The following is a 14,406-nucleotide window of genomic DNA, read 5'->3' on the forward strand; positions in this document are numbered from 1 at the left end:
GATGGTTTATGACTACATTCCACATGGAAGCTTGGAAAATGCCTATTATGGTGGGTTCTCTTGTTCTCTTTTTTCCATTTCATGTATATCTGCGGAAATCTTGTTCAATTCATTTCTGCATGGTTGTTTTTTTATTTTTTTAACAAAGATAGCCCTTCAATCGCTTGCATATTATGAGTTTCTTATGGATTCCACAATCTCCCGTGTGTAGCTACTATTAGTAATCACAAGCCTGCATATTATGAGTTCCTTATGGATTCCACACTTTCCCCTATTTAGCTACTGATGGTAACCACTATATATTCAATGACATTTGATGCCGAGACCTCCTTGATATATGCTTGTGGATGTGCCATTAATATTTTATTAGCTGCATGTCTTGTATATCTTTACTAGTGGCACTTCCTATCCTTCTCATTTTGATATCTGTTGGTTTTACTAGAACAAACATCAAGAACCACCGTTACTTTTGTGATAATAGATGACTGGACAGTCACGGTAGCATCTGTAGGCGATTCTCGCTGCATTCTTGAATCACCTAGAGGGTTGGTTTCTCTTTTAACTGCTGATCACAGGCTTCAGGCCAATCTTGAAGAGTAAGATTCTTGCCATGATGCAGAACAAACATGACCCTTTGTGCTATATGAGTGTCTGTATTCCTTTGGTAGGTTGATTGTGGAAACCAGTCTTTGTTTAGCCAGTTTATTGTTTCAAGCTCTTGATTTGTATTGATATATGATATTGTAGGAGAGAGCGCATAATGGCTAGTGGTGGTGAGATTGGTATATTGAATACTGTTGGTGGAGCCGAGGTGGGAATCTGCACAATATTTTGTGGGATATATAGACATAAAGAAGTAAATTTACATACTACAATAAAGGTTCGTAAAATTTGATTGTGCTTCTTTTGTGCAAATTTATGATTGCTGGTCACAATCGGATGTTTTTATCTTCGCTAAAGTGCATGATATGTGTTTGTTTTAGCTTTGATGAGTTTATAAGCATCAAAGTTATTTACATATGGTGTACCATTCTGCTACAAAATGGCCTATCCTAGACTTACACTTGCAGTTTCTTTCGTAAAAGTACTAATAATTTAAAAATTACTGTGCTTAAATTTTATCTACAAGGCCTCCATTAGGCTTGACATAAAAGCTCTTATATTTTATCTATCTCATGTTTAATGGTCATGCTTGCTTTCAAAACCATTTTCTAAACTGAATTGTTCTCTTACCAGAATTTTCAACAAATTTCAACGGCTGTAATTTGGAACATTTTCTTTATACTTGTAGATTGGACCATTGAGATGTTGGTCGGGAGGTCTCTGTCTATCTAGGTCTATTGGGGATATGGATGTGGGTGAGTTCATTGTACGTATACCTCATGTAAAATAAGTGAAGGTGCACCAACATCTTTTTCCCTTCTAATCCTTTACCGATTTTATCCATTTACTGGAGGAAAAAAATACTTGGTCACAATGTGACTGTCTGAATTAGACTGGTAATTTTTTGTTTCAATAGCTAACGAATGCTGGAGGAAGGCTTATCATTGCAACTGATGGTGTTTGGGAGGCATTGAGCTCTGAGAAGGCTACAAATTGTTGCTGAGGCTTGCTAGTAGAACTTGCTCCAAAACAAAGTGTTTAGGTACAAATACTGTTGACAAGGATAAGCGATCAATGTCACCATCTTTAAGTTTATTTTCTATCATAGCCTAACCGATTTAGCTGTAGGAGGCTTTGAGGATAAGAGGAATTAGGGACGACATTACATGCATTGTAGTGGATTTGATCCCACCTGAGAAATTTGCACCACCAGCTCCAGTTAAGAAGGAAGGCAAATTTAAGAATTTTTTCAGAAGGAAATCTTAAGTCAGTTGAAAAGCAGCAAAATATAGACATTGTAAAGGGAGGGGTCAACAATGCTTGCTAAAAGATAGATAGCCATCTCCAGCTTAGCATCCATGCAGTAGATTAGGTTTTGTAAACACAGAATTATCATTGGATTCAGAACAAAGCATGATAAACTGTATGTGAGTTGCTACTCCTTGAATGTGGACAATCTATGTTTACAAATTTTTATTAAAATTGGATAATTGTGTTACAAATTTGAATTGTGGCTATGCATGGGTAATGCGTGATTATATTTTGGCATTTTTGAATTTTCAATTTGGTTTTTTTTTAAATAATCTTTTTCCTGTTAACAGATTTTTTGTGCATGCTGGCCTTCAGATAAGGATTTTGCAACATGGGGTCAAAAATTTGTTGATGACAAGCATCGCCTTTTGCACATCATAGATCCTACTCTTCAACCAAACGTTGAAGGAAGGGAAGAAATCTCAGTGTCTGGGATTGCATTGAATTGTGCTTATTCTTCCCCTCAAAAGAGACCATCAATGATGGAGGTATTGCATTTTCTAGAAAAAATGCCATCATCCACAACCGATTAACCAATTCTTTCTTCCTATGTAGCATCCTTGCTTTGACATAAGTTGGACAGAGATGAGGACTTACACCCACATTCCATATTCAACAGCTCTACTTAGACATTGACATAGCTCATATAGACATCTCTATGATTGGGACTCAGCAACAGACGAACTCTGCTGTCAACTCAGCTGCTTATGAAATGGCCAGAGTATTCTTAAAAATTTCAATATTTCTACAGGTGAGGATTGTAGCAAAGCTCAGGGATCAAACTTAACTCCATGCTTATGAAGCATCCGCGTTCTCAGAGTTTACTTGCAGCTCATTCTCAGTTTTAATGAGAGGGTGAGATATGGTGCATTATTGTTGCAGTGGCAGGAGATGGATTTTATCCATTTACTGGAGGAAAAAAATACCTGGTCACAATGTGTCTGTTTGATTTAGACCAGTAATTTTTTTTCCAATAGCTATCGGATGCTGGATGAAGGCTTATCATTGCAACTAATGGTGTTTGGGATGCATTGAGCTCTGAGAAGGCTGCAAATTGCTATCGAGGCTTGCCAGCAGAACTTGATGAAAAAAAAATTGTTAAGGTACAAATACTGTTGACAAGGATAGCGATCAATGTTAGCATCTGTAAGTTTATTTTCTATCATATCCTAACTGATTTAGATGCAGGAGGCTTTGAGGATAAGAGGACTTAGGGACGACACTACATGCATTGTAGTGGATTTGATCCCACTTGAGAAATCCGCACCACCAGCCCCAGTTAAGAAGGAAGGAAAATTTAAGAATTTTTTTAGAAGGAAATCCACTGATTCATCGTCTAAGCCATTTGAAAAGCAGCTAAATATAGACATTTTCCAGGAAATCTTTGAGGAGGGGTTAGCAATGCTCGCTGAAAGGTAGATAGACATTTCCAGCTTAGCATCCTTGCAGTAGATTATGTTTTGTAAACACAGACTTATCATTTAAAATTGCAAAGGGAGTAGCCAGAGGCCTGGCTTATTTACATGAAAGGAAGTTTTTTCATGGAAATATTAAGCCAAGCAACATCCTTCTGGGCTTTGACATGGAGCCATACATAGCAGATTTTGGGCTAGAAAAGCTACTGGACACTGCCAATGTCAAGTATAGTAGCTCTGCTATCCACCTAAGGAACCTTGAATGTATATTTTCAGGGAGAAAATGATGAGAGGTTGTATCCTCCATGGTCACTCTAGAAATCCTTATAAACCCATGTAAATATGGTCTTTGATTAATATAAAACCTTAAGTTACAAAATCTCTCTCTCTCTCTCTCTCTCTCTCTCTCTCTCTCTCTCGCTATATATATATATATATATATATATATATATATATATATATATATGTATATATATATATGTATATATATATATATATATATATATATATATATATATATATATGTATGTATATATATATATATGTATATATATATATATATGTATATATATATATATATGTATATATATATATATATATATATATATATATATATATATATATATATATATATATATATATATATATATATACATATATATATATATACATATATATATATATACATATATATATATACATATATATATATATATATCATATATATATATATATACATATATATATATATATATACATATATATATATACATATATATATATACATATATATAATATACATATATATATATACATATATATATACATATATATATATACATATATATATATATATATATATATATATATATATATATATATGTCTTATTGATAACCAAATATGTATATATTATTTAGACGTATCTTTCTCTCAATTATAAAATCTCTTAGATTTTCGGCCAATCTTGCTTTAAATTATAAAAAATTGTGAAATATTGGCCAACCTTTTGTTAAAATATTAGACCTTATAAATAATAGGAAAATATTTTCTACTAAAATATAATTTACTCATTTTCCACACTAGGGAAAATATGCCTACATGCCTACTTTTAATTATCTAATAGGTTTTTATGATGCATTCCTGCAAATCTATTTGTTTGTTTTGATCCCTTTTACAACAAAGGTCATGTATGTGTTAATCTAACCTCCACTTCCCTCAATCTTGGGAGATATTAATGTGTGCACTCTCACTTCTTTTTTTTTCCCGTTAAAACTATTCTATTATATACATAAACAGATAACAGTTACATCATTTCAAAACAGAAAGAACCAACTGCCTGGAAGTAATGGCAGCTTGGAACAACTGTGACTGCAATGTCCAAGGACTTAACCAGACCAAAAATAAACCAACCCTCGCAGGGGCGCCAGCAGAGCAACAGACTAATCCCGCGCAGGGGAAACAAACACTTCCCAACCACAGAAAAAAGATTCCAGAACCCAAACATAGACAGTTTGCCATCAGCATTGGCATAAAGACAGTAACATAAAACCAAAACATAATCAAAACAACGAGAGAGGCCGAAAGTCCTAACAGATGTGCCGCAGAGACCTGGAACGAAGGCGCCGCTATTCTTCAGGTTCCTCCTCAACCACCCGGCACCACCCGTATTCCTCCACCTCCGCTGCAGTTGGAGCGGTTTCCATGTTGACATCTTCTTTTTGGCTGATCATCGCCTCCTGAGCCAGAGGGCTTTTTGAGACATTCCCTGGATCTGCAGTGGGCGTCTTCATGACTTTCTCTGAGCCGTCAGCTGGCTGCTTCCCCCGACTGTCTTGAGTATCGCTACCATCCGGGGACTCTTCGATGAAGAGAACCGACACATGGGCGCTGATCCAGGGACAGTTCAAAGAACTGTTGAAATTGAAAATGGCAGAGCCGAAGGCGGGCGAGGAAGCAGAATCAGGAGCGCTTGAATCCAGGAATTGACTGGACTGAAGGGGGTTGGCTTCAAGGGTACGATGGCAATGGCAATGGCAGCAATGGGGAGAAGTTTCATCTACAGGAGGGCGCGAAGATCCTCCACGGGAGGTGCCTCGACGGCTGAGCATTCGCTGTCGAGGCCTAACCATGATTGCAGGGCCCAAATGTATAGAGCGCAGAGCGAAATTGAGAATCAAACCAGTCCCGGGGAGACCACGAACAGGCGGTGGGTTGGCCCAGATGGAAAGAAAACCACTTGGAGCTGCTCACAGCTCCAGAGGTTGCATAAAAATACCCTGATGTTGAACAATGAACAGACCATAAACATGCATAGTGAAGCCCAACCCACCACTGCATTTATCATACCTGCCTGCTCCTCGAAATCCGTCCGCCATTACTGCAACCTTCATGTGAGCCGAGGAGTCGGACCCTGGCTTGCGTACAAGGGTGGACGGAGCATTTAAGCTCCTCTAGTATATGTCAAACAGACCACTCCCGCGCGGCTGAAAACAGGCCTGCGCCCATGTGTGTTCCTTTCGACTGCGCATGGCTGGCAGGTGGCCGCATTTAAACGCGTGTCCCATCCATTCTATCACCCGCATCCAGGGGAGTGTGCACTCTCACTTCATGAATATCAACTCTAGTAATTAAATTACATCCATATCCTTGAGAGCTTGTGTTATCCATGTTGATGTAATTAGATGTAGCCTTAAACCTATTTATTTAAGGAGAAGCACCATTAGGAAATTTTAAGAAGCTTCTCTCAAGAGTAGTAAGTTCCCACAAATTATTTTTTGTATTATTATTGAATAAGAATTGATGTTTATCTTCTTTTTTTATTTAGTGACCTTATCTTCTTTAGCACATCTCTAAACATACTTAACTACTCTCTAAAATATCTTAATATGTTGTTAACAGGAAATCTATATAGGATTCTTTATAAAAGTTGCTACTGCACTTTTCCCAAGCTACCTTATCCTGTTCATTAGCAAGCATCTCTTTTGTAACATTGAGTCATTTGTGGACATTAAAAGAATTAACCTCTTCCTTTCTTTCATTGATATTAAGTTTTTTCTACTGATTGGAGATCATATTACATGATGCATGATTAACAAATGCTTCTTATTTGTATGAAAAATACACTGGAGATATAAAAGAGTTAAGACACATGATAAATGAAGAGTTTGGTTTTATTTATCTAGATCACAATATCACACATATGAAAATTATTTCACCATTCGAAAAACTTATCATTTCTTTATCCACTCACTATATGAGTTCCATTGGGAGTGTAGAGCCTTACGACAATAATATATTAGTGAAATTTTCAAAATATCATATAATCTACTAATTATAAGCACTAAACTCTTTATAAATGAAGTTGAAACACTAAAAAACGATGCTTGCCTTTTAATTTAAAAGAGAATTATCATGGTAAATTGGTATAAGAATATTAGTAGAAAAAATTACCTAGTTATAAGCCTAAATATTGGCAAAGGCTAATTCTTCATGTGGCATAATCAATTAACCATGTGATCTTGCTACATGATGCAAAAAAAATGAACATGGATCCTAATACTTTTTAGGATTCTTTTCAATTCAATAGGATTTTCTTCTTCTTCTTCTTCTTCTTCTTCCTGAGATGGTAAAGATAATGAATCAAGAATGACTCTAAGCTTACTAGATAACCAAATTCTCAACATACCTTGCAATTTCCACACTAGCCACTTACGGATTTTCAAACATCAATGTTTAGATAATAAATAATGGATGGGCATTAAAGAAACATAAACATTAACACCAAAAATAATAATAATCACATGAACCTACTGAGAAAGCGGAAACACATAAGATATCATCTTCACATTGGATACTTTGGAGAAAGGCAATCTTGAGTACCACGATCAAATAAAGAAACACCAGAATATGGGAGAAGTGAGTGTTAATTTTTAAAATTTTGATATGAACATTGATTTTCAAGAGAAATTGCAATTAACAATGTACAAATTACTGAATAAATAATTACCAATTAAACTTTTAAGTCACGTTTTAAAGGTGCAATTAAGTTGAGCTTTCATCTTGTCATTCAATTGATGGACACTGAATATTAATTATAACATAAATATATAGGAGTAGCATGTGAGTGTCAGTTTTATAAAGAAGATTCTTTTTATTATTAATAAAAATATATATAGTTAGTTTCATTTTAAAGGGTTATAAATATGAGTTATAAATACAAGACTTAAAAGGGTGTAAATATTTAAAGGGTTGTAAATATGAGTTATTAATTGTTTTTACTCAAAACTTGATAAATAGCAATTTAGCAATTTCTTTTTAATTGAGTGACTCAAATTCATGCTTCTTTAGGTTGAAGGTAAACCCACTAAAGTGGAAAAAATTGTGATGCCAATAATTAGAGGGATTATCATCATGGGGTGATAAGGAATTTAATATTCCAAGAAGAGGAGGTAGTAGTAGATTCTAAATAGATTAGAAATGCAACAACATAAATGTTTGCAACAAATTTAGAGAGATCCACCTTGTTGAATAATGGATACACTACATGGATAATAGATTTCCGCACTTTATGCCTTACGACGTTTTCTTTGCAACATCTAGTGCAAATGCTAGTTTATTTTTATTCTTACTCATACAAAGCATTATAAATTCTTCAAACTTTTGAAAATATAAGCAAAACAAATAATCCTTACTTCTTATTTAAGAGTTATGTGTTATAATTATATTAAATTGAACTTCAATTTCATTTAATCATTAAAACAATTAATTTATAAAACAACCCAAAATATATTATAACTAATTAAATCAACATTAAACCTAAAAAAACAATTAAATTATTTTCAAAAGTCCACCAAAAAGTACAATTAAATTATTTTAAAAATACACAATAGCATTTTGATTTTTTTTAAAATAAGAAAAGCCTCCAACCTCAAGTGCATACCACTCGCTGAAACAACTAAATTTTTATTAACCTCAAACCATGCACATTCATAAAATTCGTAAAACTAGCCCCCTCAATCAAACGTACAACCTCAACAATCACATAGGGAGTAAGTCCTAACATTTCTTTAACAATTCAAAAACACCTTAAAATACTTCAACACTTTACTGCACTGATAGCAACCATGTAAACTATAGACATTTTAAACCTTGGTTGGGCATGCGAGTGGGATCAGGATGGCGTATCAACTCTTGAGGAAGTGTGAAGTGCATAGATACGCTTATGTCAATAAATTTAAAGTTTTGGGTGCATTCAGTACTATTAGTATGAATGCTATCTCAATCCATTTAAATTTGAATATGTGAAGTTTCAAAATGCATATGACAAATTCACACAAATAAATAAGATATCAAATTTGGAATTTGATATATGCAATCAATCATATTATTATATAATAATCATTTTTAAAACTTATAATCACATGGTGTCTTCTTAAAAGATTATTCCAGAAAGCTTTTAGTTGAGACAACAATTTGGTTACTAGGATTGTACAAAGTTTGAACCCTTAACCAATTTAGTTATAAACACACCAATTCTAATTAGAAATAATTATGGGTGTTATACTACATTGCATTATACAACAAATTGACATGAATTGTATAGATAAGAGTTAATTGCATTCGGTTTCCAAAAATAAAAGTATTTTACCAAAAATTTTATGAGTAATCCCAGTTATAGAGCTTGAGAGTGCAGAACAATTGTTGGAAACCTGAATTCCGACTTATGAATATTCAATGCAATTATGCTTTGCAGCCTGCTACTTGTATTTAAACTTATGCTAAGTGGAAAATCCATTAAATGGTATTGGTATTATAATTTTTGACGGTTTAAATTTAAAATCAGACATCATTCTGACGGATTGCAGATATAAAATATACGTCATATCTGACAGGTTAAATTTTTAGCTTGCCGTCAAATACGTCTTGAAACCCAAATTACGTCTTACAGAACATCAAATCCCATGCCTGCATCTAGTGCAAGCAATCAAATAGGATTAGAAATCACCATCTACATTAAAGTCAATGAATTTAGTGCAAGTAATCAAGTATCATTAGAAATAAATGTCTACACTAAAATCAATGCCTCTTGTTGAAGTAATAAAGAAGGATTATAAATCACCATATACACTGAAGTCAATGCATCTAGTGCAAGAAATTTTCTTCCATCTCCCCCCCACCCCCCCATATATATATATATTTCCCTCCATCTTTCCTTCTTTGTCTCTCTATCTCACCCCCCAAACACACATGCTCTCTTACTCCATATCTATCAATATCTCTGTCCCTCCTTTTGATGAAAATGCATCTTAAGAATTATATTTATACATACAGTATTGTATACAAAATGATTATTACACTGACCTAAGCAATGGGAGTTCGAACTAGTGTAATCGTAAGTCAAGTTTCTAGGTCACATAACACTAAATAGTTCCATATAATCCTCCATCAATATTATCATTTGTTGTTTGTGTTACATGTTTGTGACTGTGAATTGATTATAAACCTATTGGTTGAGATTGTCCTTTTCAATAATGATTTTGAAATCACTTTTATTATTTATAATATTATTTTATTATTGTTAAACATACACATGGCAAAGACAAAATAGGAAGGATAAACATGCGATTATATTTCTTATTGACAATGATACATATTTATAATACATATGAGTGATCCTTGGTTTCATATTACAAGTGGTCCCTTGGACTCCTTTTGGCTGTTCAACTTCCACACCAAACCTTAAAGGATTAGGTATCCAACAATTATAATACTAAAAAATATTCTTAAAGTAATAATTTAATATTTATTATTAATGAAAAATAAATTAAATAGTATTTTCAAAGATTATTTATATTTTATAGTTAAATTTTTTATTATTTTGAGGTTCAAATGTTTTTATTTATCCATTAGAAATATGTAATTTAAAATATATGTTGAAATATGGCAACAAGAATATTCCAATTTAATTTGTCCTTGAATTAAATTGTGAATTAAAATCGAATTTAGTCTTAACAACTACTTGGAAATGATTAATTAATTTATTTTAAATTAATTAGTTAGAGAAATTCAAGTCAGAAGTCTTTCTAAAGTCATGCAAGAGTTATCCCTTAAATTAAGGAGATAATATTGAGTTATATTTGAGTTGTAATTAGTTAACTTAGTTTATTGAGTTAAGTCCAGTTAAATTAGTTCCAAACTGTTTGAGGAACTAATAGTGAGTTAACAGTCAGTTGATGCATTAATGCACTCAACTAGTGATACTCCAGTTAACTAAAGATTCCCTCATCAGAAACTCATGCATGTCTATTCTGAGAAAGACACATTTGAGATTAATGTCAAGGACAGTGTATTATTAGTTGCATGTGTTTTCTCATGGAGAAAACTCATGCATGCAGTCAAGGATTTAATCCGTGAGGATTGCACAGTTTTGGAAAGAATTTCTCCACTTGGTAACAGGAGAATCATCCACAAGGAACCACGTAAGGAAATAGGATCTTGGACAACAGAGAGGAAGGCTGGAGAGAAGCCAAGATTTCCTATGAATCTATGAGGATTGTACTGAGAGCTGGCTAGATGTGAGAGCTAACGCTTTGTATAATTCCTATGTATTTCCACCATGTATGATAATACAATAGTGCAGGGTTTTTAGCTGAGGCTTTCCCGAAAGTATTTTCATGTGTATTGTTCCATTGATTCTTCTTCTTTTGGTTATATTGTTCAGCTCGATCTCTAATCTTCTGCAAATTGATAATAGAAGTAGGTTATAGTATTCTTCTTTGATTTATATTGCATTATCAGGTTAACCTGCCATCATATTTTCTACTATATATATATATGAATATATATGAATTTTTTAAAATATATTTTTTTATTTTTTTCTTGTTGGTTTGATCCACCATGAATTTCATCCTTGAATCCCATGATTTACATGATGCTTCATAACACAACAATGATGAATTAAATTTCCCCAAAACATGATTTAATATTTTTTAGTTAACATATATCATGTGATATATGTTAATAATTAAAAACAAACAGTTTACCCTTTTCTTTCATGAGAATTATGTAAAGAATTTTAGCCAAAATATATTCACATATATTTACGAGGCAAATGAGCTATATTAATGTCACTTGTTTTTTGAGCTCTACATCTTGTGTAGGGATCATTGTATATATATTCCTTGATTAGGTAGAGATGCTACTGGGATTAGGTTAATATCATGTTGAATATTCTACTTTGGTGGAGGACCATTAGGTAACTCATTTGGTATAACATTAACATATTCTTATGTTACCTTTGCAGCTTTAGTAGGTATTGGTATCTCTTTTTATTCTTTTCTTTCCATCATTGACATGTAGAAGAATATTGTTACCTTCACTTAACAAGTTTTCTAAATTAGACAACATATTTTGAGGTTTCCCTTCATCCTAAATGGGTAGTAAGATGCCTTTAGATCCATCCTTCCAAAATGTAAATGTATTCTACTCACCATCATGCATCCATTTTTTTATCATAATTCCATGGCCTCTCCAAAAACATGTCGCCTGCATACATTGGAATCAAATCACACCATATTTCATCTTTGTACTCAGCCTTTCCTATAGAAAACTTGATCCAACATGTTTTTACAACACTCTCTTCATTCCCCTTTTTAAACCATACAATTAGGTATGCATGGGTATGTTTATCACTACGTAGGTTAACTTTATCTACCATCTCTAGGGAAACCATATTCTAACTACTACTACTATCAACAATAATTTGACATACCTTTCCCCTCTAAATGCAACTATTTTGAAAGATATTTGTGACAAGTCATGAATCTTTCTTGTTGCTACTCTATGTTTGCTCATTTTTTGGAATCACAATTTCTCTCCTCATCGTGACATTTTCCTCCAAATCTAGGGGATAATCCATCCTTTTCATGCAAGCCCACATTCAACTCAACAAGGGAAATTTTACAAGTTCACTGAGAACATCAAAGTATTAATATGTGCACTCGAATTTATGGATATTGTTTATATTTTTTCCTTAATGTGATTACAAGCCAAAATTTCCTTCTATAAGGATCTAGGGGATCCATCCCCTTTGTACTCCTATGAATACACACCATTTTAACCAATGTTTAAATGGTGCAACTACCTTTGGCATGCTAAAACACATATTCTTACCTTTCCTTCACATCTCTATTGACATGACAAATTATCCTTATGTTCCATCCAAATGACTACTTGAAACATAGCCCTCAGATTTCACTCTTTCTAATCTAGCAAGATCAATGAACATAATTTGTATCTTGAATAACACTTATTATTTCGGTCATCATGATCATTTATGTACGACTCTTGCACACCTACAAAAGGATTTATCAACTCTACAATTTTAAGCTTCTTCCTCTTATTAGGGATAACCAATATCCCATCGAATCAATTCTTCTAATGGAAATAAAATAATTCTCATAGCCTTATCACATACATAACCAAAAGTAGTTCAGCTTTGAGTGCTTTTACTATTGATACCTCAGGGATAGCGTTAGTGCCTAGGATAATTCTACTTGCTACCTCGGGAATAACATTAGTGACCCTACATCAGTTTCTATGGGTCAAAGGAGCAAATTGACTAAGAAAATATCCCTAGATTCTCTTCTATGCCAGCTCATAAAAGAAGGGAAACATCAAGACTTGACCTGTTTGGGGGAATTACTAATTCCTAATGGAGTATGCAAATGGGAAAGAGCACTAATGCATGGAAACATCATTTCTTTTGCCTAAGGTAACTCACGAAGGACTTGGAAACCCTAACCCTACATGCTATATATGCAAGGCTTGGAGCATTGTGAAAGAGGTTGAATAATTTGAAAGGATTGCCTTTTTGACTATTGAGCAAACTCCCAGACTAAGGCATCAGAAGAGGTTAAGAAGGGTGATCCATTAATGAAAAAGGTATTATAAACTCTATGTGAAGGTTGCTTATGTTACTTAGGGCAATGGATTGAAAAGATTGCGAATAACATAAACACATAAGAAAATTGAAACATAAACATATTCATCAACACAACAACAATTTGATAACAGAGTTCACCATACTTGTTGGCTAGCTCTCTGGCTCCTTAGCTTCTAGTGTGACCACTTTATTAGTCTTCAAAACTATTTTACAAACATGAGCTCAAAAACAAAGAATCAAATTAGAAAAAGGATCTCACCTGGCCTGCATGGATGCAATTTTCCTTATTATAATAGGCTTCTACTTACCATACAATATTATTCTCTCTCCAATTTCATCTAATCACTTGATTTCCTCTTAATAAAATTCAACAATGGTATGATGCTTCTACAACCAATCCATACCTAAAAACATATTGTACTCTCCCAATAGAAACACATTATAGGTTTGATATCATTGGCATGCCTTGAAGCTCAAAAGCACATGATTTCACCTAGTGGCTTACTCTTCTCTTGATCCTTATTGCTAACTAAACCAGCCATGGTTCTTCATGTGCTTCTTTGGTAAATTGGCATTTCTCTTCAAGCTTTGCACTAATGTAACCGTAGTTAGAGCAAGGATCAATCAAAATATAAATAATTTGATTACATATCTTACCTTCCATCTCAATAATGGATGCTTGGTAGTCTACTTGACAATTATCCATTGATCCATAAATCATGGGAAAACGATGTGCCATGTCTCCCATGGTGTGAACCTCTTGTGCACTGTAAATATTTGGACATACAATTATCTACTATAGGAAGTATCATTTCCGATGGTATCATCCACATGTCCAGCAACACAAAGGATATTTGGCCTCATGTTAGTGTTTCTATTTTGTAGGCTAATGTGCATGACCCTTCTCAATTAAACTAAATTTTTGTTAAACTCAGCTTGAATTAGTTCCGGTCGTGTTTCCTTCCTTATCTTGAATCTCTTAAGCCACTTCCTTTTATCCTTTCCACTGCTCTTTGCTTTCCACTCACCCTTGGATTCTAGCCTTCATTTTTCTTGCCCATAACAACGCTTCATTTTCTTAATGGAATCTTTTAAATTTTTACGCTCATGCATATCAATTCGGTCTCTAAATG

The 14,406-nt window shown here is 33.6% G+C and overlaps 1 pseudogene; it reads left to right on the top strand.

The window, feature by feature from the left end:
• Position 1: 1 nt before the first annotated feature.
• LOC149183633 (putative protein phosphatase 2C 3) lies at positions 2 to 3,333 on the top strand (annotated as a pseudogene).
• The last annotated feature ends 11,073 nt before the right edge of the window (positions 3,334 to 14,406 follow it).

This window comes from Pinus tabuliformis, chromosome 3_2, assembly GCF_031772625.1.
Source record: "Pinus tabuliformis cultivar Carrire ecotype Pingquan chromosome 3_2, CPIR1, whole genome shotgun sequence".
NCBI classification, from domain to species: Eukaryota; Viridiplantae; Streptophyta; class Pinopsida; order Pinales; family Pinaceae; genus Pinus; species Pinus tabuliformis.